This window comes from Zea mays, chromosome 2 (assembly GCF_902167145.1).
Source record: "Zea mays cultivar B73 chromosome 2, Zm-B73-REFERENCE-NAM-5.0, whole genome shotgun sequence".
In the NCBI taxonomy this organism is placed as follows: Eukaryota; Viridiplantae; Streptophyta; class Magnoliopsida; order Poales; family Poaceae; genus Zea; species Zea mays.
The window spans coordinates 11,588,785-11,614,311 of NC_050097.1; the positions used below are offsets into that span (position 1 = coordinate 11,588,785).

The 25,527-nt window shown below is 44.3% G+C and overlaps 1 long non-coding RNA gene across 1 annotated transcript; it reads left to right on the forward strand.

Annotated features, from left to right (window-relative positions):
• Window positions 1-1,298: 1,298 nt before the first annotated feature.
• Window positions 1,299-2,072, forward strand: LOC109944471 (uncharacterized). The gene is made up of 3 exons (XR_002267508.2): window positions 1,299-1,388; window positions 1,599-1,650; window positions 1,726-2,072. It is a non-coding gene; the product is annotated as an uncharacterized lncRNA (long non-coding RNA).
• The last annotated feature ends 23,455 nt before the right edge of the window (window positions 2,073-25,527 follow it).

Consider the following 25,527-nt stretch of genomic DNA (forward strand, 5'->3'; position numbering starts at 1 on the left):
CCAGCTGATGGATGGATGGATGGACCATTTCGACAAGGCGAAGATATCTCTACTAACTATTAAGGGGGCAGTGTAGACTGCCCCCGCTCCCGCATGCCCGCGCGCCAGCGAAACTGCCGCTCCCGCATGCCCGCGCGCCAGCGAAACTGCCGCTCCCGCGACCCCCCCGCTCCCGCACGCCCACGCCTATTATTAGAATCCACCTCGCACCCCACGAGCGGTAACTTCCCTAGGCCTCCGCCGAAACAGCACATCGCTCTCTCGACCTCAGCCATGGCGAAGGTGGAGCAGCCGCAGGACGCAGTGAAGCTCTTCAACCGCTAGACCTTCGACGATGTCCAGGTACGCCAATGGCTCTTCACATCTCTCAGCCAGCTCAGCCCGGGGAATTCGAGGGGGAAATCGACAGGGATCAGGTGGCGAACTGGGCTCGGGCGGGCGTATACCTTGCTGGTGGAAGCGAGGTCTAAATCGACAGGGATCAGGTGGCGAACTGGGCTCGGGCGGGCGTATACCTTGCTGGTGGAAGCGAGGTCCGGCATGGTCGACACCCGCGCGAGGAGAACCCCGGAGAGGCACGACCATGGGGAGGAGGCCCCGGGCGCCGGCAAGGATATCCGGGGGTGCCCAATTTGGGCGTCAGCGGCCGCCCGAGCCCAGTGCTGCTGCGGTGGGGCTCCCTCGCGTGGCGCCTCTGTGGCCTCCGCCGTATGCGTCGATGAAGGTTGCCTGGACGGGAGAGGGGTTTTCCTCTCTCTCTCCACCTCGCTCTTGTCTGCCTTGGCTCGCACGTGCTTGTGGGACGGGTTCGTCGAGAAGGAGAGGAAGAGAGAGATGAGTGGTTTCTTGATTATCCATGGTGGACAAAGGTGTACTTCGCTACCTTTCCCGGCCGTTCTCGTGTCTCCCTCGCTGCCGCTAGAGCATGCCGCCAGACTAATCTATTTTATACACTAGCCCTAACAAACCAAACTGGATTAGCCCAAAACAGAAACAAATTCCGCATAAACCACTGCTACCTAGCTAGAGAATGCTAGCGGTGCATTATCACCTCGAGAATGCTACTGTTATTCAATTTAAAATCATGCAATATCCCTGATTATTCATTTTCATTTTGATAGAATCCAAAGATGATGAATTCAAATCTGTGCTATTTTTTTCTACCAAATGTTCCAGTTTGGTGCTTGTGGTACCTGTTTTTTGGTCTTATTATGTATAAATTATTATGCAATAACATTTTATTAAATATTTCGTACCCTATTTAGTTGTATGCTCACTCAAGGGTTTCTTATTCATTCCAGATTTCATTTGATCGTACTACTTGTCAGTCAAGTTATGGACAAGTTATGGATAATATGTCTACGGATTTACTGAATCAATGATAAAAGGTTTAGGGTTTGGCATTGTTACTTCTCTTAATACTATTTAATGTCCCAATTTAAGGTGGCTGGTGTTGGTAATCATGTAATTTTTTCTTTGCATTGCTATTGCTCTTATATGCTCTTGGCGCACTAATATTTTATCAAAAGATAATCTATGTGCCGTTGCAGCGCACAGGCATCTAACTATGTAATTATGATTCTCTTTACTGTGAACAGGATACACGTTCGAAGAAATTGTTATAGGGTCCAAGACCATCCGGCTAAGCAGGTAGTCTTCCCTTAATTTGCTTCTTGGAGTACTGATCTGAAGTTCCACTGCAGCAACCATTCGTTTTCTTTTCAGGTAGCCGTTTACAAGGTTGTTTGCAGATCCAGCAAAATTTTGCCAAGAAAAGAGCTCTACCGAGAAGGACATGTCTCCATCTCTGACTGGTGAAGCCATGTGAAATGGTTCAGTAACTCATTTAGCTCATGACCACCCGACGGATAAGAACTCAGCAGCTCGTGTCACTAACTTCTATCTGTTATCCTTCAAATCAGTGACTGTATGTTTTCATTAGGCCCAAGTTAACCTTGTACAGTTTTGAACCAAAGGTAGGTTTCGTTTGGTAGACCTGTTTAATTACAGGTATACTGAGATCCATTGCCTATATATCTATGGAAGTACACTGACATTGAAATTATTCCTTGAAAGGGAATTAGGCTTACACCTAGTTCCTAAATAGTTTTGGTGGTTGAATCGCCCAACACAAACAATTGGACTAACTAGTTTGCTCTAGATTATATGTTCTACAGGTGCCAAAGGTTCATATACAACTATACTAAATCGACTGTCCGGAATACCGTAGATTATTCCGGACAGGAGAAGCTTTTTGGAAAAACAGGCCAAGCGCGGACCGTCCGGGCCCTTGCGGCGGACCGTCCGCGACACGAAGATGACACTCGGACAGAACCAATGCGAAAATCCAAGTCTGCACTATGGACCGCCCGGAGAAAAGGGCGGACCGTCTGGGTCCTCGTGCGGACCGTCCGGCCTCTAGCGCTGACAGTCCGGTAGGCAAGAAGCCGAAAAACCCGAAGGTGACGGGTTCAGAGAAATGAATTATAGAGGGCCTCGCGGACCGTCCGGAGTGCACGACCGGACCGTCCGCGACTGGCTTTATCTGACATCTGACGACGCATTAAATGCAATATAGCCGTTGATATAGCCGTTACTGCTGACCGTTGCATTTTCAGCCGTTGATCAACAGGGGCGGACCGTCCGGACCTGGGTCGCGGACTGTCCGCGCTCAGCAGAATGGCCCAACGGCTAGGAAGTGGTTGGTGGCTATAAATACCACCCCAACCACCTCCATTCAATCTATCCAAGCATTCCAACCTTCAACATTCAATACAAGAGCTAGCAACCCATTCCAAGACACATTCAAAGCCTCCATCTCTCCAAGTTTCACAATTGAGAAAAGAGATCATTAGTGATTAGTGGCTTGAGAGAGAAAGTGATCCGTGTGTTATTTGTCGCTCTTGTCGCTTGGCATTTTCAATCGTGCTTTCTTGATTCTTTCATTGCGATCAAACTCACTTGTAATTGAGGCAAGAGACACCAATCTTGTGGTGATCCTTGAGGAACTTTGTGTTCCAAGTGATTGAGAAAAGAAAGCTCACTCGGTCCGAGGGACCGTTTGAGAGAGGGAAGGGTTGAAAGAGACCCGGCCTTTGTGGCCTCCTCAACGGGGAGTAGGTTTGCGAAAACCGAACCTCGGTAAAACAAATCCACGTGTCACACTCCTTACTTGATTACGATTTGTTTTGCACCCTCTTTCTCGGACTCGTTTATATTTCTAACGCTAACCCGGCTTGTAGTTGTGTTTATATTTATAAATTTCAGTTTCGCCCTATTCACCCCCCTCTAGGCGACTTTCAATTGGTATCAGAACCCGGTGCTTCATTAGAGCCTAACCGCTCGAAGTGATGTCGGGAGATCACGCCAAGAAGGAGATGGAGACCGGCGAAAAGCCCACTACAAGCAACGGGAGCACTTCATCGGAAGAGTCCCGCACCAAGAGGAGGGAGAAGAAGAAGATCTCCTCCAACAAAGGGAAGGAGAAGAAATCTTCCTCTCACCACAAAGAGAAGAAGGAAAAATCTTCTTCCCACAAGCCGCATCGGAGCGGAGACAAACAAAAGAGGATGAGGAAAGTGGTCTACTACGAGACCGACACTTCATCAACATCGACCTCCGGCTCCGACGCGCCCTCCGTAACTTCTAAACGCCAAGAGCGTAAGAAGTTTAGTAAGATTCCCCTACACTACCCTCGCACTTCTAAACATGCACCTTTACTTTCCGTCCCATTAGGTAAACCACCAACTTTTGATGGTGAAGATTATGCTAGGTGGAGTGATTTAATGCGATTTCATCTAACCTCACTCCACAAAAGTATATGGGATGTTGTTGAGTTTGGTGCACAGGTACCGTCGGTAGGGGATAAAGACTATGACGAGGATGAGGTGGCCCAAATCGAGCACTTCAACTCTCAAGCGACAACAATACTCCTCGCCTCTTTGAGTAGAGAGGAGTATAACAAAGTTCAAGGGTTGAAGAGCGCCAAGGAGGTTTGGGATGTGCTCAAAACCGCGCACGAGGGAGACGAGCTCACCAAGATCACCAAGCGGGAAACGATCGAGGGGGAGCTCGGTCGGTTCCGGCTTCGCAAAGGGGAGGAGCCACAACACATGTACAACCGGCTCAAAACCTTGGTGAACCAAGTGCGCAACCTCGGGAGCATAAAGTGGGATGACCACGAAGTGGTTAAGGTTATTCTAAGATCTCTTATTTTCCTTAACCCTACTCAAGTTCAACTAATTCGTGGTAATCCTAGATATACTAAAATGACCCCCGAGGAAGTAATCGGGCATTTTGTAAGTTTTGAGTGCATGATCGAAGGCTCGAGGAAAATCAATGAGCTTGACGAACCCACCACATCCGAAGCTCAACCCGTCGCATTCAAGGCGACGGAAGAAAAGAAGGAGGAGTCTACACCAAGTAGACAACCAATCGACGCCTCCAAGCTTGACAATGAGGAGATGGCGCTCGTCATCAAGAGCTTCCGCCAAATCCTCAAGCAAAGGAGAGGGAAAGACTACAAGTCCCGCTCCAAGAAAGTTTGCTACAAGTGTGGTAAGCCCGGTCACTTTATTGCAAAATGTCCATTATCAAGTGATAGTGACAGGGATAACGACAAGAAGGGCAAGAGGAGAGAAAAGAAGAGGTACTACAAAAGAAAGGGCGGCGATGCCCATGTTTGTCGGGAATGGGATTCCGACGAAAGCTCAAGCGACTCCTCCGACGACGAGGACGCCGCCAACATCGCCGTCACCAAGGGACTTCTCTTCCCCAACGTCGGCCACAAGTGCCTCATGGCAAAGGACGGCAAAAGCAAGAAGGTAAAATCAAGATCCTCCACTAAATATGAAACCTCTAGTGATGAAAATGCTAGTGATGAGGAGGATAACTTGCGTACCCTTTTTCCAATCTTAACATGGAACAAAAAGAAAAATTAAATGAATTAATTAGTGCTATTCATGAAAAGGATGACCTTTTGGATTCCCAAGAGGATTGTCTAATTAAAGAAAAGAAGAAACATGTTAAGGTTAAAAATGCTTATGCTCTAGAAGTAGAAAAATGTGAAAAATTATCTAGTGAGCTAAGCACTTGCCGTGAGATAATTGACAACCTTAGACTAAAAATGAAAAAATTGTAATGTTTCACATGTTTGTAATGTTTCAATTCCCAATCCTAGAGATAATGATGATGATTTGCTTGCTAGGATTGAAGAATTGAACATTTCTCTTGCTAGCCTTAGAAATGAAAATGAAAAAATTGCTTGCTAAGGCTAAAAATTTTGATGTTTGCAATGCTACTATTTCCGACCTTAGAAGTAAAAATGAAATATTGCATGCTGAAAGGGAATTAGGCTTACACCTAGTCCCTAATTAATTTTGGTGGTTGAATCGCCCAACACAAACAATTGGACTAACTAGTTTGCTCTAGATTATATGTTACACAGGTGCCAAAGGTTCATCTATAACTATACTAAATCGACTGTCCGGAATACCGTAGATTATTCCGGACAGGAGAAGCCTTTTGGAAAAACAGGCCAAGCACGGACCGTCCGGGCCCTTGCGGCGGACCGTCCGCGACACAAGGATGTCTCTCGGACAGAACCAATGCAAAAATACAAGTTTCCACTACGGACTGTCCGGAGGAAAAGCTAAGACCGTCCGAGCCCTCGCGCGGACCGTCCGACCTCAGGCGCGGACCGTCCGGTCGGTAAGAAACCGAAAAACCCGAAGGTAACGGGTTCGGAAAAATGAATTATAGAGGGCCTCGCGGACCGTCCGGGGTGCACGACCGGACCGTCCGCGACTGGCTCTGTCTGACATCTGACGTCGCATTAAATGCAATATAGCCGTTGATATAGCCGTTACTGCTGACCGTTGCATTTTCAGCCGTTGATCTACAGGGGCGGACCGTCCGCACCAGGAGGGCGGACCGTCCGCGCTCAGCAGAAAGGCCCAACGGCTAGGAAGTGGTTGGTGGCTATAAATACAACCCCAACCACCTCCATTCATATCATCCAAGCATTCCAACCTTCAGCATTCAATACAAGAGCTAGCAATTCATTCCAAGACACATTCAAAGCCATCATCTCTCCAAGTTTCACAATTGAGCAAAGAGATCATTAGTGATTAGTGGCTTGAGAGAGAAAGTGATCCGTGTGTTATTTGTCGCTCTTGTTGCTTGGTCTTTTTCAATCGTGCTTTCTTGATCTTTTCATCGCAATCAAACTCACTTGTAATTGAGGCAAGAGACACCAATCTTGTGGTGATCCTTGTAGGAACTTTGTGTTCCAAGTGATTGAGAAAAGAAAGCTCACTCGATCCGAGGGATCGTTTGAGAGAGGGAAGGGTTGAAAGAGACCCGGCCTTTGTGGCCTCCTCAACGGGGAGTAGGTTTGCAAGAACCGAACCTCGGTGAAACAAATCTCCGTGTCTCACTTGCTTATTCGCTTGGGATTTGTTTTGCGCCCTCTCTCGTGGACTCGTTTCTTTATTACTAACGCTAACCCCGGCTCGTAGTTGTGTTTATATTTGTAAATTTCAGTTTCGCCCTATTCACCCCCCCTCTAGGCGACTATCAATTGGTATCAGAGCCCGGTGCTTCATTAGAGCCTAACCGCTCGAAGTGATGTCGGGAGATCACGCCAAGAAGGAGATGGAGACCGGCGAAAAGCCCACTACAAGCTACGGGAGCACTTCATCGGAAGAGTCCCGCACCAAAAGGAGGGAGAAGAAGAAGAGCTCCTCCAACAAAGGGAAGGAGAAGAAATCTTCTTCTCACCACAAAGAGAAGAAGGAAAAATCTTCTTCCCACAAGCCGCATCGGAAAGGCGACAAGCACAAGAGGATGAGGAAGGTGGTCTACTACGAGACCGACACTTCATCAACATCGACCTCCGACTCCGATGCGCCCTCCGTCACTTCTAAGCGCCAAGAGCGCAAGAAGTATAGTAAGATCCCCCTACGCTACCCTCGCATTCCTAAACATACACCTTTACTTTCCGTCCCATTAGGCAAACCACCAACTTTTAATGGTGAAGATTATGCTATGTGGAGTAATTTGATGCGATTTCATCTAACCTCTCTCCACAAAAGAATATGGGATGTTGTTGAGTATGGTGTACAGGTACCATCAATAGGGGATGAGGACTATGACACGGACGAAGTGGCCCAAATCGAGCACTTCAACTCCCAAGCCGCAACCATCCTCCTTGCCTCCCTAAGCAAGGAGGAATACAACAAAGTACAAGGATTGAAGAACGCCAAGGAAATTTGGGACCTACTCAAGACGGCGCACGAGGGTGATGAACTCACCAAGATCACCAAGCGGGAAACGATCGAGGGGGAGCTCGGTCGCTTCCGTCTTCGCCAAGGGGAGGAGCCACAAGACATGTACAACCGGCTCAAGACCTTGGTGAACCAAGTGCGCAACCTCGGGAGTACAAAGTGGGATGACCACGAAGTGGTTAAGGTTATTCTAAGAGCTCTTATTTTCCTTAACCCCACACAAGTTCAATTAATTCGTGGTAATCCAAGATATCCACTAATGACCCCCGAGGAAGTCATCGGGAATTTTGTTAGCTTTGAATGCATGATTAAGGGCTCCAAGAAGATCAACGAGCTTGACGAGCCTTCCACCTCCGAGGCGCAACCGGTGGCCTTCAAGGCAACGGAGGAGAAGAAGGAGGAGTCTACACCAAATAGACAACCAATTGACGCCTCCAAGCTCGACAACGAGGAGATGGCCCTAATCATCAAAAGCTTTCGGCAAATTCTCAAGCAACGGAAGGGGAAGGACTACAAACCCCGTTCCAAGAAGGTCTGCTACAAGTGTGGTAAGCCCGGTCACTTTATTGCAAAATGTCCTATGTCTAGTGACAGTGACAAGGGCGACGACAAGAAGGGAAGAAGAAAGGAGAAGAAGAAGTATTACAAGAAGAAGGGCGGCGATGCCCATGTTTGTCGGGAATGGGACTCCGACGAAAGCTCAAGCGACTCCTCCTCCGACGAGGACGCCGCCAACATCGCCGTCACCAAGGGCCTTCTCTTCCCCAACGTCGGTCACAAGTGTCTCATGGCCAAGGACGGCAAAAAGAAGGTAAAATCAAGGTCCTCCACTAAATATGAAACATCTAGTGATGAGGATAATGATAAAAATGAGGAGGATAACTTGCGCATTCTTTTTGCTAACCTTAACATGGAACAAAAGGAAAAATTAAATGAACTAATTAGTGCCATCCATGAAAAGGATGATCTCTTGGACTCCCAAGAGGACTTCCTAATCAAGGAGAATAAGAAACATGTTAAGGTTAAAAATGCTTATGCTCTAGAAGTAGAAAAATGTAACAAATTATCTAGTGAAATAAGCATGTGCCATGACACTATTGCCAACCTTAGAAATGAAAATGCTAAATTAATTGCTAAGGTAGATTCTCATGTTTGCATTGATCCTAGAAATGATAATGTTGATTTGCTTGCTAGGATTGATGAGTTAAACGTTTCCATTACTAGCCTTAGAAATGAGAATGAGAAACTAATTGCTAAGGCTAAGGATTTTGATGTTTGCAATGCTACTATTTCCGACCTTAGAACTAAAAATGATATGTTGCATGCTAAGGTTGTTGAACTAAAATCTTGCAAACCCTCTACATCTAATATTGAGCATATTTCCATTTGTACTAGATGTAGAGATATTAATGTTGATGCTATCCATGATCACCTAGCCTTAATTAAAAAACAAAATGATCATATAGCTAAACTAGATGCTAAAATTGCCGAGCACAACTTAGAAAATGAGAAATTTAAATTTGCTCGTAGCATGCTTTATAATGGGAGACGCCCTGGCATCAAGGATGGCATTGGCTTCCAAAGGGGAGACAATGTCAAACTTAATGCCCCTCCTAAGAACTTGTCTAACTTTGTTAAGGGCAAAGCTCCCATGCCTCAGGATAACGAGGGTTACATTTTATACCCTGCCGGCTATCCTGAGAGCAAAATTAGGAAGATTCATTCTAGGAAGTCTCACTCTGGCCCTAATCATGCTTTTATGTATAAGGGTGAGACATCTAGTTCTAGGCAACCAACCCATGCTAAGTTGCCTAAGAAGAAAATTCCTAATGCATCAAATGAACATAGCATTTCATTTAAAACTTTTGATGCATCTTATGTGCTTACTAGCAAATCCGGCAAGGTAGTTGCCAAATTTGTTGGGGGCAAACACAAGGGCTCCAAGACTTGTGTTTGGGTACCCAAAGTTCTTGTTTCTAATGCCAAAGGACCCAAAACCGTTTGGGTACCTAAAGTCAAGAACTAAATTTGTTTTGTAGGTTTATGCATCCGGGGGCTCAAGTTGGATACTCGACAGCGGGTGCACAAACCACATGACCGGGGAGAAAAGGATGTTCTCCTCATATGAGAAAAACCAAGATCCCCAACGAGCTATCACATTCGGGGATGGAAATCAAGGTTTGGTCAAAGGACTTGGTAAAATTGCTATATCTCCTGACCATTCTATTTCAAATGTTTTTCTTGTTGATTCCTTAGATTACAACTTGCTTTCTGTTTCACAATTATGTCAAATGGGCTACAACTGTCTTTTTACTGATATAGGTGTCACTGTCTTTAGAAGAAGTGATGATTCAATAGCATTTAAGGGTGTGTTAGAGGGTCAGCTATACTTGGTAGATTTTGATAGAGCTGAACTCGACACTTGCTTAATTGCTAAGACTAACATGGGTTGGCTCTGGCATCGCCGACTAGCTCATGTTGGGATGAAGAATCTTCATAAGCTTCTAAAGGGTGAACACATTTTAGGACTAACCAATGTTCATTTTGAGAAAGACAGAATTTGTAGCGCATGTCAGGCAGGAAAGCAAGTTGGAGCCCATCATCCACACAAGAACATCATGACGACCGACAGGCCGCTTGAGCTACTCCACATGGATCTATTCGGCCCGATTGCTTACATAAGCATCGGCGGGAGTAAGTATTGTCTTGTTATTGTGGATGATTATTCTCGCTTCACTTGGGTATTCTTTTTACAGGAAAAATCTCAAACCCAAGAGACCTTAAAGGGATTCTTGAGACGAGCTCAAAATGAGTTCGGCTTAAGGATCAAGAAAATAAGAAGCGACAACGGGACGGAGTTCAAGAACTCTCAAATTGAAGGCTTCCTTGAGGAGGAGGGCATCAAGCATGAGTTCTCTTCTCCCTACACGCCACAACAAAATGGTGTAGTGGAGAGGAAGAATCGAACTCTATTGGACATGGCAAGAACCATGCTTGATGAGTACAAGACACCGGACCGGTTTTGGGCCGAAGCAGTCAACACCGCCTGCTACGCCATCAACCGGTTATATCTTCACCGAATCCTCAAGAAGACATCATATGAACTCCTAACCGGTAAAAAGCCCAACATTTCATATTTTAGAGTTTTTGGTAGCAAATGCTTCATTCTTATTAAAAGAGGTAGAAAATCTAAATTTGCTCCTAAAACTGTAGAAGGCTTTTTACTTGGTTATGACTCAAACACAAGGGCATATATGGTCTTTAACAAGTCCACTGGACTAGTTGAAGTCTCTTGTGACGTTGTGTTTGATGAAACTAACGGCTCTCAAGTAGAGCAAGTTGATCTTGATGAGATAGGTGAAGAACAGGCTCCATGCATCGCGCTAAGGAACATGTCCATCGGGGATGTGTGTCCTAAGGAATCCGAAGAGCCTCCAAGTACACAAGATCAACCATCCTCCTCCATGCAAGCATCTCCACCAACTCAAAATGAGGATGAGGCTCAAAATGATGAAGAGCAAAATCAAGAAGACGAACCATCTCAAGATGATAGCAATGATCAAGGGGGAGATACAAATGATCAAGAAAAGGAGGATGAGGAAGAACCAAGACCGCCACACCCAAGAGTCCACCAAGCAATCCAACGAGATCACCCCATCGACACCATCCTCGGCGACATTCATAAGGGGGTAACTACTCGATCTCGGGTTGCTCATTTTTGTGAACACTACTCTTTTGTTTCCTCTATTGAGCCACACAGGGTAGAGGAAGCTCTCCAAGATTCGGATTGGGTGGTGGCGATGCAAGATGAGCTCAACAATTTCACGAGGAACGAGGTATGGCATTTAGTTCCACGTCCTAACCAAAATGTTGTAGGAACCAAATGGGTCTTCCGCAACAAGCAAGATGAGCATGGTGTGGTGACCAGGAACAAAGCTCGACTCGTGGCCAAAGGGTATTCACAAGTCGAAGGTTTGGATTTTGGTGAAACCTATGCACCCGTAGCTAGGCTTGAGTCAATTCGCATATTATTAGCCTATGCTACTTACCATGGCTTCAAGCTTTATCAAATGGACGTGAAGAGTGCCTTCCTCAATGGACCAATCAAGGAAGAGGTCTATGTTGAGCAACCTCCCGGCTTTGAAGACAGTGAGTATCCTAATCATGTCTATAGGCTCTCTAAGGCGCTTTATGGGCTCAAGCAAGCCCCAAGAGCATGGTATGAATGTCTTAGAGATTTCCTTATTGCTAATGGCTTCAAAGTCGGCAAGGCCGATCCTACACTCTTTACTAAAACTCTTGAAAATAACTTGTTTGTATGCCAAATTTATGTTGATGATATTATATTTGGGTCTACTAACGAGTCTACATGTGAAGAGTTTAGTAGGATCATGACACAGAAATTCGAGATGTCGATGATGGGGGAGTTGAAGTATTTTCTAGGATTCCAAGTCAAACAACTCCAAGAGGGCACCTTCATTAGCCAAACAAAGTACACTCAAGACATTCTTGCTAAGTTTGGGATGAAGGATGCCAAACCCATCAAGACACCCATGGGAACTAATGGGCATCTCGACCTCGACACGGGAGGTAAGTCCGTGGATCAAAAGGTATACCGGTCGATGATTGGTTCATTGCTTTATCTTTGTGCATCTCGACCGGATATTATGCTTTTCGTATGCATGTGTGCAAGATTCCAAGCCGACCCTAAGGAAGCTCACCTTACGGCCGTAAAGCGAATCTTGAGATATTTGGCTTATACTCCTAAGTTTGGGCTTTGGTATCCTAGGGGATCCTCATTTGATTTAATTGGTTATTCCGATGCCGATTGGGCAGGGTGTAAGATTAATAGGAAGAGCACATCGGGGACTTGCCAATTCTTGGGAAGATCCTTGGTGTCTTGGGCTTCAAAGAAGCAAAATTCCGTCGCTCTTTCCACCGCCGAAGCCGAGTACATTGCCGCAGGTCATTGTTGCGCGCAATTGCTTTGGATGAGGCAAACCCTGCGGGACTACGGTTACAAATTAACCAAAGTCCCTTTGCTATGTGATAATGAGAGTGCAATCAAAATGGCCGACAATCCCGTCGAACATAGCCGCACTAAACACATAGCCATTCGGTATCATTTTCTTAGGGATCACCAACAAAAGGGGGATATCGAGATTTCTTACATTAATACTAAAGATCAATTAGCCGATATCTTTACCAAGCCACTTGATGAACAATCTTTTACCAGACTTAGGCATGAGCTCAATATTCTTGATTCTAGAAATTTCTTTTGCTAGCTTGCACACATAGCTCATTTAAATACCTTTGATAATATCTCTTTTATATGCTATGACTAATGTGTTTTCAAGTCGATTTCAAACCAAGTCATAGGTATATTGAAAGGGAATTGGAGTCTTCGGCGAAGACAAAGGCTTCCACTCCGTAACTCATGCTTCGCCATCTCTCCGAGCAACTCTCTCGTCTTTGGGGGAGAAATGAGCATCAAGGAAAAGGACTTCATCCTTGGGGGAGAGAGTAAAAGCTCAAACGCAAAAGGACTTCGTCTTTGGTATAATCTTAACTCATTTACTTATGACCAAAGGGGAGGAACTTACTCAGAGGGCTCTAATGATTCCGCTTTTGGCGATTCATGCCAAAAAGGGGGAGAAATGAGCCCAAAGCAAAAGGACCGCACCACCACCTATTTCAAATTTCAAAAACTCAGTGTTGAAAATTTTTCAATTGGTATCCTATTGTGTTCAAAAGGGGGAGTAGTATTTCAAAATGATACATCAAAACCCTCTTGAACACTAAGAGGAGAATCTCATTTAGGGGGAGTTTTGTTTAGTCAAAGGAAAAGCATTTGAAACAGAGGGAGAAAATTTCAAATCTTGAAAATGCTTAGCAAAATCTTATTCATTTACCTTTGACTATTTGCAAAAGAACTTTGAAAAGTATTTACAAAAGAGTTTGCAAAAACAAAACATGTGGTGCAAGCGTGGTCCAAAATGTTATAAGAAACAATCCTTGCATATCTTGTAAGTATTTATATTGGCTCAATTCCAAGCAACCTTTGCACGTACATTATGCAAACTAGTTCAATTATGCACTTCCATATTTGCTTTGGTTTGTGTTGGCATCAATCACCAAAAAGGGGGAGATTGAAAGGGAATTAGGCTTACACCTAGTCCCTAATTAATTTTGGTGGTTGAATCGCCCAACACAAACAATTGGACTAACTAGTTTGCTCTAGATTATATGTTACACAGGTGCCAAAGGTTCATCTATAACTATACTAAATCGACTGTCCGGAATACCGTAGATTATTCCGGACAGGAGAAGCCTTTTGGAAAAACAGGCCAAGCACGGACCGTCCGGGCCCTTGCGGCGGACCGTCCGCGACACAAGGATGTCTCTCGGACAGAACCAATGCAAAAATACAAGTTTCCACTACGGACTATCCGGAGGAAAAGCTAAGACCGTCCGAGCCCTCGCGCGGACCGTCCGACCTCAGGCGCGGACCGTCCGGTCGGTAAGAAACCGAAAAACCCGAAGGTAACGGGTTCGGAAAAATGAATTATAGAGGGCCTCGCGGACCGTCCGGGGTGCACGACCGGACCGTCCGCGACTGGCTCTGTCTGACATCTGACGTCGCATTAAATGCAATATAGCCGTTGATATAGCCGTTACTGCTGACCGTTGCATTTTCAGCCGTTGATCTACAGGGGCGGACCGTCCGCACCAGGAGGGCGGACCGTCCGCGCTCAGCAGAAAGGCCCAACGGCTAGGAAGTGGTTGGTGGCTATAAATACAACCCCAACCACCTCCATTCATATCATCCAAGCATTCCAACCTTCAGCATTCAATACAAGAGCTAGCAATTCATTCCAAGACACATTCAAAGCCATCATCTCTCCAAGTTTCACAATTGAGCAAAGAGATCATTAGTGATTAGTGGCTTGAGAGAGAAAGTGATCCGTGTGTTATTTGTCGCTCTTGTTGCTTGGTCTTTTTCAATCGTGCTTTCTTGATCTTTTCATCGCAATCAAACTCACTTGTAATTGAGGCAAGAGACACCAATCTTGTGGTGATCCTTGTAGGAACTTTGTGTTCCAAGTGATTGAGAAAAGAAAGCTCACTCGATCCGAGGGATCGTTTGAGAGAGGGAAGGGTTGAAAGAGACCCGGCCTTTGTGGCCTCCTCAACGGGGAGTAGGTTTGCAAGAACCGAACCTCGGTGAAACAAATCTCCGTGTCTCACTTGCTTATTCGCTTGGGATTTGTTTTGCGCCCTCTCTCGTGGACTCGTTTCTTTATTACTAACGCTAACCCCGGCTCGTAGTTGTGTTTATATTTGTAAATTTCAGTTTCGCCCTATTCACCCCCCCTCTAGGCGACTATCACATGCTAAGGTTGTAGAACTAAAATCTTGCAAACCCTCTACATCTACCGTTGAGCACACTTCTATTTGCACTAGATGTAGAGATATTAACATCGATGCTATACATGATCACATGGCTTTAATTAAACAACAAAATGATCATATAGCTAAATTAGATGCTAAAATTGCCGAGCATAACTTGGAAAATGAAAAATTTAAATTTGCTAGAAGTATGCTCTATAATGGGAGACGCCCGGGCATTAAGGATGGCATTGGCTTCCAAAGGGGAGACAATGTCAAACTTAGTGCCCCTCCTAAAAGATTGTCCAATTTTGTTAAGGGCAAGGCTCCCATGCCTCAGGATAACGAGGGTTACATTTTATACCCTGCCGGTTATCCCGAGAGCAAAATTAGGAGAATTCATTCTAGGAAGTCTCACTCTGGCCCAAATCATGCTTTTATGTATAAGGGTGAGACATCTAGTTCTAGGCAACCAACCCGTGCTAAGTTGCCTAAGAAAACTCCCAGTGCATCAAATGAGCATGACATTTCATTTAAGACTTTTGATGCATCTTATGTTTTAACTAACAAATCAGGCAAAGTAGTTGCCAAGTATGTTGGGGGCAAGCACAAGGGGTCAAAGACTTGTGTTTGGGTACCCAAAGTTCTTGTGTCTAATGCCAAAGGACCCAAAACCATTTGGGTACCTAAAGTCAAGAACTAAATTTGTTTTGTAGGTTTATGCATCCGGGGGCTCAAGTTGGATACTCGACAGCGGGTGCACAAACCACATGACTGGGGAGAAAAAGATGTTCTCCTCATATGAGAAAAACCAAGATCCCCAAAGAGCGATCACATTTGGGGATGGAAATCAAGGTTTGGTCAAAGGCTTGGGTAAAATTGCCATATCTCCTGACCATTCCATTTCCAATGTTTTTCTTGTTGATTCCTTAGATTACAATTTGCTTTCCGTATCTCAATTATGTCAAATGGGTTACAACTGTCTATTCACTGATGTAGGTGTCACTGTCTTTAGAAGAAGTGATGATTCAATAGCATTTAAGGGAGTGTTAGAGGGTCAGCTATACTTGGTAGATTTTGATAGAGCTGAACTCGACACTTGCTTAATTGCTAAGACTAACATGGGTTGGCTCTGGCACCGCCGACTAGCTCATGTTGGGATGAAGAATCTTCTTAAGCTTCTAAAGGGAGAACACATTTTAGGACTAACAAATGTTCATTTTGAGAAAGACAGAATTTGTAGCGCATGCCAAGCAGGAAAGCAAGTTGGCATTCATCATCCGCATAAGAACATAATGACGACCGACAGGCCACTGGAGCTCCTGCACATGGATCTATCCGGCCCGATCGCTTACATAAGCATCGGCGGGAGTAAGTACTGTCTAGTTATTGTGGATGATTATTCTCGCTTCACTTGGGTATTCTTTTTGCAGGAAAAATCTCAAACCCAAGAGACCTTAAAGGGATTCTTGAGACGGGCTCAAAATGAGTTCGGCTTAAGGATCAAGAAAATTAGAAGCGACAACAGGACGGAGTTCAAGAACTCACAAATCGAAGGCTTACTTGAGGAGGAGGGCATCAAACATGAGTTCTCTTCTCCCTACACTCCACAACAAAATGGTGTAGTGGAGAGGAAGAATCGAACTCTATTGGACATGGCAAGGACCATGCTTGATGAGTACAAGACTTCGGATCGGTTTTGGGCGGAGGCAGTCAACACCGCCTGCTACGCCATCAACCGGTTGTATCTTCACCGAATCCTCAAGAAGACATCATATGAACTCCTAACCGGTAAAAAGCCCAACATTTCATATTTTAGAGTCTTTGGTAGCAAATGCTTTATTCTTGTTAAAAGAGGTAGAAAATCTAAATTTGCTCCTAAGACTGTAGAAGGTTTTTTACTTGGTTATGACTCAAACACAAGGGCATATAGGGTCTTTAACAAGTCTACTGAACTAGTTGAAGTCTCATGTGACGTTGTGTTTGATGAAACTAACGGCTCTCAAGTAGAGCAAGTTGATCTTGATGAGATAGGTGAAGAAGAGGCTCCATGCATCGCGCTAAGGAACATGTCCATTGGGGATGTGTGTCCTAAGGAATCCGAAGAGCCTCCAAATGCACAAGATCAACCATCCTCCTCAATGCAAGCATCTCCACCGACTCAAAATGAGGATGAAGCTCGAGTTGATGAAGTAGAAGATCAAGCAAATGAGCCACCTCAAGATGATGGCATTGATCAAGGGGGAGATGCAAATGAGGAAGACAAGGAGGAAGAAGAGCAAAGGCCGCCACACCCAAGAGTCCACCAAGCAATCCAACGAGATCACCCCGTCGACACCATCCTCGGCGATATTCATAAGGGGGTAACCACTAGATCTCGTGTTGCTCATTTTTGCGAACATTACTCTTTTGTTTCCTCTATTGAGCCACACAGGGTAGAGGAAGCACTTCAAGATTCGGATTGGGTGGTGGCGATGCAAGAGGAGCTCAACAACTTCACTAGAAATGAGGTATGGCATTTAGTTCCACGTCCTAACCAAAATGTTGTAGGAACCAAATGGGTCTTCCGCAACAAGCAAGATGAGCATGGTGTGGTGACAAGGAACAAAGCTCGACTTGTGGCCAAAGGATACTCCCAAGTCGAAGGTTTGGATTTCGGTGAAACCTATGCACCCGTAGCTAGGCTTGAGTCAATTCGCATATTATTAGCCTATGCTACTTACCATGGCTTTAAGCTTTATCAAATGGACGTGAAAAGTGCCTTCCTCAATGGACCGATCAAGGAAGAGGTCTATGTTGAGCAACCTCCCGGCTTTGAAGACAGTGAGTATCCTAACCATGTCTATAAGCTCTCTAAGGCGCTTTATGGGCTCAAGCAAGCCCCAAGAGCATGGTATGAATGCCTTAGAGATTTTCTTATTGCAAATGGATTCAAAGTCGGAAAGGCCGATCCTACACTCTTTACCAAAACACTTGAAAATGATTTGTTCGTATGCCAAATTTATGTTGATGATATTATATTTGGGTCTACTAACGAATCTACATGTGAAGAGTTTAGTAGGATCATGACACATAAATTCGAGATGTCTATGATGGGGGAGTTGAAGTATTTCTTAGGATTCCAAGTGAAGCAACTCCAAGAGGGCACCTTCATTAGCCAAACGAAGTACACTCAAGACATTCTAACCAAGTTTGGGATGAAGGATGCCAAACCCATCAAGACACCCATGGGAACTAATGGGCATCTCGACCTCGACACGGGAGGTAAGTCCGTGGATCAAAAGGTATACCGGTCGATGATAGGTTCTTTGCTTTATTTATGTGCATCTCGACCGGATATTATGCTTTCCGTATGCATGTGTGCAAGATTCCAAGCCGACCCTAAGGAAGCTCACCTTACGGCCGTAAAACGAATCTTGAGATATTTGGCTTATACTCCTAAGTTTGGGCTTTGGTATCCTAGGGGATCCACATTTGATTTGATTGGTTATTCGGATGCCGATTGGGCGGGGTGCAAAATCAATAGGAAGAGCACATCGGGGACCTGCCAGTTCTTGGGAAGATCCTTGGTGTCTTGGGCTTCAAAGAAGCAAAATTCAGTCGCTCTTTCCACCGCCGAAGCTGAGTATATTGCCGCAGGCCATTGTTGCGCGCAATTGCTTTGGATGAGGCAAACCCTGCGGGACTATGGTTACAAATTAACCAAAGTCCCTTTGCTATGTGATAATGAGAGTGCAATCAAAATGGCCGACAATCCCGTCGAGCACAGCCGCACTAAGCACATAGCCATTCGGTATCATTTTCTTAGGGATCACCAACAAAAGGGAGATATCGAGATTTCTTACATTAACACTAAAGATCAATTAGCCGATATCTTTACCAAGCCTCTTGATGAACAATCTTTTAACAAACTTAGGCATGAGCTCAATATTCTTGATTCTAGGAACTTCTTTTGCTAGATTGCACACATAGCCCATTTATATACCTTTGATCATATCTCTTTCATATGCTATGACTAATGTGTCGTCAAGTATATTTCAAACCAAGTCATAGGTGTATTGAAAGGGAATTGGAGTCTTCGGCGAAGACAAAGGCTTCCACTACGTAACTCATCCTTCGCCGTCGCTCCAAGCAACTCTCCGTTTTAGGAGGAGAAAACATGAGCACCAAGCAAAAGGACTTCGTCTTTGGTATAATCTTAACTCATTTATTTATGACCAAAAGAGGAAGATAGCACTTCGAGGGCTCTAATAATTCCGTTTTTGGCGATTCATGCCAAAAAGGGGGAGAAATGAGCCCAAAGCAAAAGGACTGCACCACCACCATTTTCAAAAACTTAAGTGTTGAATATTTTCAATTGGTATCCTATTGTGTTCAAAAGGGGGAGAAAGTAGTATTTCAAAATGATATATCAAAACCCTCTTGAACACTAAGAGGAGAATTTCAAAAAGGGGGAGTTTTGTTTAGTCAAAGGAAAAGCATTTGAAACAGGGGGAGAAAATTTCAAATCAATCTTGAAAATGGTTTGCAAACTCTTATTCATTTACCTTTGACTATTTGCAAAAGAACTTAGAAAAGATTTACAAAAGATTTTGCAAAAACAAAACATGTGGTGCAAGCGTGGTCCAAAATGTTATAAGTAAGAAATAATCCATGCATATCTTGTAAGTATTTATATTGGCTCAATTCCAAGCAACCTTTGCACTCACATTATGCAAACTAGTTCGATTATGCATTTTTATATTTGCTTTGGTTTGTGTTGGCATCAATCACCAAAAAGGGGGAGATTGAAAGGGAATTAGGCTTACACCTAGTTCCTAAATAGTTTTGGTGGTTGAATCGCCCAACACAAACAATTGGACTAACTAGTTTGCTCTAGATTATATGTTCTACAGGTGCCAAAGGTTCATATACAACTATACTAAATCGACTGTCCGGAATACCGTAGATTATTCCGGACAGGAGAAGCTTTTTGGAAAAACAGGCCAAGCGCGGACCGTCCGGGCCCTTGCGGCGGACCGTCCGCGACACGAAGATGACACTCGGACAGAACCAATGCGAAAATCCAAGTCTGCACTATGGACCGTCCGGAGAAAAGGGCGGACCGTCTGGGTCCTCGTGCGGACCGTCCGGCCTCTAGCGCGGACAGTCCGGTAGGCAAGAAGCCGAAAAACCCGAAGGTGACGGGTTCAGAGAAATGAATTATAGAGGGCCTCGCGGACCGTCCGGAGTGCACGACTGGCTTTATCTGACATCTGACGACGCATTAAATGCAATATAGCCGTTGATATAGCCGTTACTGCTGACCGTTGCATTTTCAGCCATTGATCAACAGGGGCGGACCGTCCGGACCTGGGTCGCGGACTGTCCGCGCTCAGCAGAATGGCCCAACGGCTAGGAAGTGGTTGGTGGCTATAAATACCACCCCAACCACCTCCATTCAATCTATCCAAGCATTCCAACCTTCAACATTCAATACAAGAGCTAGCAACCCATTCCAAGACACATTCAAAGCCTCCATCTCTCCAAGTTTCACAATTGAGAAAAGAGATCATTAGTGATTAGTGGCTTGAGAGAGAAAGTGATCCGTGTGTTATTTGTCGCTCTTGTCGCTTGGCATTTTCAATCGTGCTTTCTTGATTCTTTCATTGCGATCAAACTCACTTGTAATTGAGGCAAGAGACACCAATCTTGTGGTGATCCTTGTAGGAACTTTGTGTTCCAAGTGATTGAGAAAAGAAAGCTCACTCGGTCCGAGGGACCGTTTGAGAGAGGGAAGGGTTGAAAGAGACCCGGCCTTTGTGGCCTCCTCAACGGGGAGTAGGTTTGCGAAAACCGAACCTCGGTAAAACAAATCCACGTGTCACACTCCTTACTTGATTACGATTTGTTTTGCACCCTCTTTCTCGGACTCGTTTATATTTCTAACGCTAACCCGGCTTGTAGTTGTGTTTATATTTATAAATTTCAGTTTCGCCCTATTCACCCCCCCTCTAGGCGACTTTCATTCCTCCACAGGGATGTTTGAGCTTTTCACCTGATACATGGGTGTCACTCATATCCATGACCTTGGCATAGTTTCCTATTCCTTTTCTTCTGAAATGATGTAATTTGTGGGGCGCCAGCATCTTGTCTCCTAATATTCTGTTTGCAGTACCAATGTCCTTTAGCGCTCTGGTGCCAATTATTGGAATGCACCTTGTGCACAACACGAATGGCAATCTGGAGGTGCCATAGTGACGAGCAGCGGAGCAGATGGATGAACACACCTGAACTGCATGAGCTACCTGTTATCTTCATGCATGCAACGGTTTGTCGCAGTGCTATGCCCTCTTGTACTTTCCAGTTGTTTCGTTTCTTGGTGGTATAAGGAAAGGTCCATGGGCAGCACTGTGAGACATCAGACATGGCATGGTGGATGGTGGGTGCATCGGTGCTTGTTCCACCGGCCCTGTGATGTGAGCATCTCACGCTGGTGTTCAGTTCACACGTACCCTTGGACAGCCTGAGGTGATATGCCGCACTTGCTGCTCAGATCTGTTTTGCTTTGCCCTGCTGCTCAGTGCTCGTGCACAGGTTCCTCTCTCTCTCTCTCTCTCTCTCCAGCCACACAAGAATTTTGCACTTGATATGTATGCAATGCAGTTTCAGAGGCTGTAACATCATTTGTATGAGAATAAAGGCATGCCTTGTTCATGTCTTCCTTATTATGAACGGACGAGGGCAGTCTTTCATTTTCATTTGAGATAAAAACTAGGACTCCACTTTTAATTTATTATTATGTTCATTTGGCATTGGATTGTATGCCAAAAAGGTCTAGATGTTTGTGTTGCGGCACATGCATGCATGCATGCCAAAAAGGTCCCCTGGAATCCTGTGCGATAAGCATCTAAATGAATAGGATGTTGTTGGTTCGGTTCAAGATCTTTGATGCTACAATATTCATATACCAAGATCGTTGTATGATTACATAGTATATATGCTGATACTGATACCGCGTTCTGCTGCACTACTTGTGCATAAATAGAGTAGCAGAAGCTTTAACTCCATTAATTAGGAATTTGGCATAGTATATCAGTTACATATATAGTAATAAGTTGGATCTGTGTCATCACTCATCGGTTGCAACAGAAGGAGAACCATGGCATGTCTTAGAGATTTGCCCAGGAATGTTTGCATTGGAGAGATAGGTGGTGTTTGGTCTGAGAAACGAGTTAGTTCATCGTCTTTTCACTTTTTTGTTTGGTTTATGGAATGAAATGAGTTGATTCATTAACACCTCATTTATTATAGTTAGTTAGTTATTATTAATATGAGGAATGAGGTTATCACACAATTTAAGGAATGGATACATCATGCACCACCATATTTTGGATGGAGTGATTAATTAAACCAAACACCCTCATAGTAGTAGTTTCAAGATTACGTGGAAGCTGATAGTGTCTTGTATATAAGGTAACAAATCTCAAAATCTCTACTAACTATTAAGAGCATAGCGTAGACTGCCCTCGCCTCAACAGCCCACGCCGCGAATCCCGCGCAAGCCAAGAGCATAGTATTTTTCTATAGGATTCATATGTCCTTTTCATTTACTTCTCTTGATACTGGGATCTATAAATGCCTTCTCACAGCATGTATTCAAGATGGAATAGGAGAAGTACAAAAGTGAGGAAATGGATTGGAGCTACATTGAGTTCATTGACAATCAGGATATGCTGGATCTGATTGAAAAGGTTGTTTCTTTACCTTTATTCATTGGCCTATGCTAAGTACACTTTGTTGTGTGACCTTGATTTGTTGTATTCAGATCTATGTTTACATAATTATTTTGCATCACTTCACATATAGTGGCTTATACTTGCATTAAATTATACGCTTGCAAGTTTTTATCAATTTTTTAGCCTCTGTTGCGCGCTTGTCTGCTTGTCTTGCACCTGTAGTGCTCGGATAGATTGGTGCTCTTCTGCCTTAACCTTATGTTGATAATTGTTTTGCACGTGTGTTAACTGCCAACGCCCATTTCCGATGTCCTCCGTGTTGAGTTCTGGTAATCCTATTGAACTCGCAAATAGGATGTTCTTATATTCTATAGCAGATCTTTAAGGTATGTAAATCTAATTAACTTTTAAAAGATGCTAACGAGAGTATAGACCGACAAATAGTGCTTCTGCATCTCAATATATCTTATTATTATATATTGACTCCGTAGCAAAGCACGAGCATACAGCTAACTGGAATGATGATTTATACAATGTTATTGCAATAGCATACATTTTATTATTGGCATCTCAATAATATTTACTAGCTGGTCGATGATTTTGTTTTCATCCTTTTTGTTTTCTTGACATCAGTTTGTTCATTGGGGAGCACATATGTGGAATGATGATTAACGTTTCTGCATATTAATGTATTTTATTATAACATGTTGCCGCCGTAACAACGTACGGGCATACAACTAGTATAATATATTCGCAATGAAGCAGATGAAATCATTAGAGTCGTTCGTTTTAATTGGGGAAAAAGGACCTTCGCTTTTTTTTCTTTTTCCTTTGGGTTCAAGCCACAACGAGCAAGGAGGAAAACGGCGGGCCAAGCATTGAGACCTGAAAAGGTGCTGGACTAGTACAGAAGTCTCATGGACATGTATGACTCCACCGTCGCCGGATCAACAGTAGTATCACCACTGAGATGATAAGAGGACAAAGAAAGCAGCAAGAATGAAACAAAACAAGGTCAAACAAGCATCAAACTCAGATCTCCTAAGGCCTTGTTTGGATAAAGAGGGATTAAAGTGGATTGAAGTGTATTTTAGGGATTGAAAGGGAAATTAGTTCATATTACACTTCAATACACCTTATATCACCTCAATCCACTCCAATCCAAGATTACTCAAACAAGCCCTAAGTGTTCTAGAGGGGGGGGGGGCGGATTCCATCATACTTTGACAAGAGTGAATTTTCTCAGATGTCCGTGCTGAGATAATTTATTATGCACCATGGAAAAGTTTTATCACTTAGGGCTAGTTTGGCAACCTAATTTTGCAAAGTAAAATTAGTTCCGAGGAAATGAGGTTACCAAACTAGCCTTATATGACCACAAGAAAAAATACCGGTTGGTCAAGTGGAATATTATCTGTCAGCCTAAGGACCAAGGGGGGCTTGGGGTGAAAAATCTGGGTGTTCAGAATCAATGCCTTCTGAGCAAATGGCTTTTTAAGCTCATCAATGAGGAAGGGATGTGGCAAACTTTGTTACATCGTAAGTACTTAAAGGACCTACCCATTGGGGCGGTGGACAGAAAACCGGGCGATTCCCAATTTTGGTCAGGTCTAATGAAAGTCAAACATAAGTTCTTGGACTTCATTAGGTTCAGGATCAATAATGGAACCAATACCAGATTTTGGGAGGACCGTTGGGTGGGCAATTTCAAGCTTAAAGATCGTTTCCCTTCCTTGTATAATTTGACTAGGAAAAAAGGGAGTTCGGTGGCTGACGTTTTCAGGTCAGTTCCGCTGAACGTTTCTTTTAGGCGCGGTTTGACGGGGGTCAACCTTGAGGCTTGGTTTAGATTGGTGTCGCTGGTGGTGACAGTTCAGGTTAATAATGCGAAGGATGTGGGTGAGTGGGATTTACACCAGAATAAGAAGTTCTCGGTTAATTCCATGTATCTGGCGCTTATGTCCAATGGTCTTATACGACAAAATAATCCTCTCTGGAAATTGAAGTTACCGCTTAAAATTAAGGTTTTTCTGTGGTATCTGGGTAGGGGGGTCATCCTTACTAAAGATAACTTGACGCGTAGGAACTGGAAGGGGAATAAGCGTTGTGTGTTTTGCTCTAATGACGAAACGATTAGACACTTGTTCTTTGAGTGTCACTTCGCTCGTTTCATTTGGAGGGCGCTGTTAGCCGCTTTCGGTTTGCCGATCCCTCGGGATATGGAGCATGTTGCTGGGAATTGGTTGATGGGTTTCAGTAAACATGACAAATCCCTAATTATGACGGGGGTGGCGGCAATGGTTTGGGCTCTATGGCTTAGCAGGAATGAGGTGGTTTTTGATCACGATAACCCGAAAACTTATATGCAGGTAATCTACAGGGGAACCTACTGGTGCCGTTCCTGGGCGCCGCTTCAAAGGCATGAAGCTGCAAAGGAGAAGCTAGTCCAGGCTTGCAGACATCTGGAGAAAGTGGTGATGATGGTGTTTGCGCATAATGGATGGCGTTTCTCCAATCGCATTAATCTGTAGCTTTTTGATATATTTGAAGTCCTGCGTGGTTTCCCCTTGTTTCAGTTTTATGTGTGCTTAGCTAGGATGTTCGTGTGGATGCTATTTATGTAGCTGTTGGCTCGGACCCTCTACGGAGAAGGCCGGAACTATTTTTCCATTATCTAAAAATGCTACCGCCTAGCTTCCCCCCCCCCCCCCCCCCCCCGCCCCCCCTATATACGTCATTGGCGTTAAGCCCGTCATAGCGACAGTGGCATATAAGGGAAGTGCAGTCCCAAGCAATGGCATATGAGGAGCAAGAACTTTTCTAACAGCAACTCAGTGAATTCAAACTTTTAAAGAATTTCTTTCAAATAGATTGAAATCCTGGAAAAACAAATATGCATTCACCAGGAATGTGGAGGTTGAATAGGTTTAGCATAGGGGGTGGGGGGATTGAAATCTCACGCAACCTCGGTGTTCATACCTTTCTCAGAAAACATACTAGGCGTGCCATGGCCTCATGGTCATGGGAACATGCATACATCAGGTATTGCTTCAGGAATTCAAAAGCTGTGTTTTTTCTACATCAAACAACTTGCTGCCAATTTGCAACATATATATGAATATATCAGATGTTGA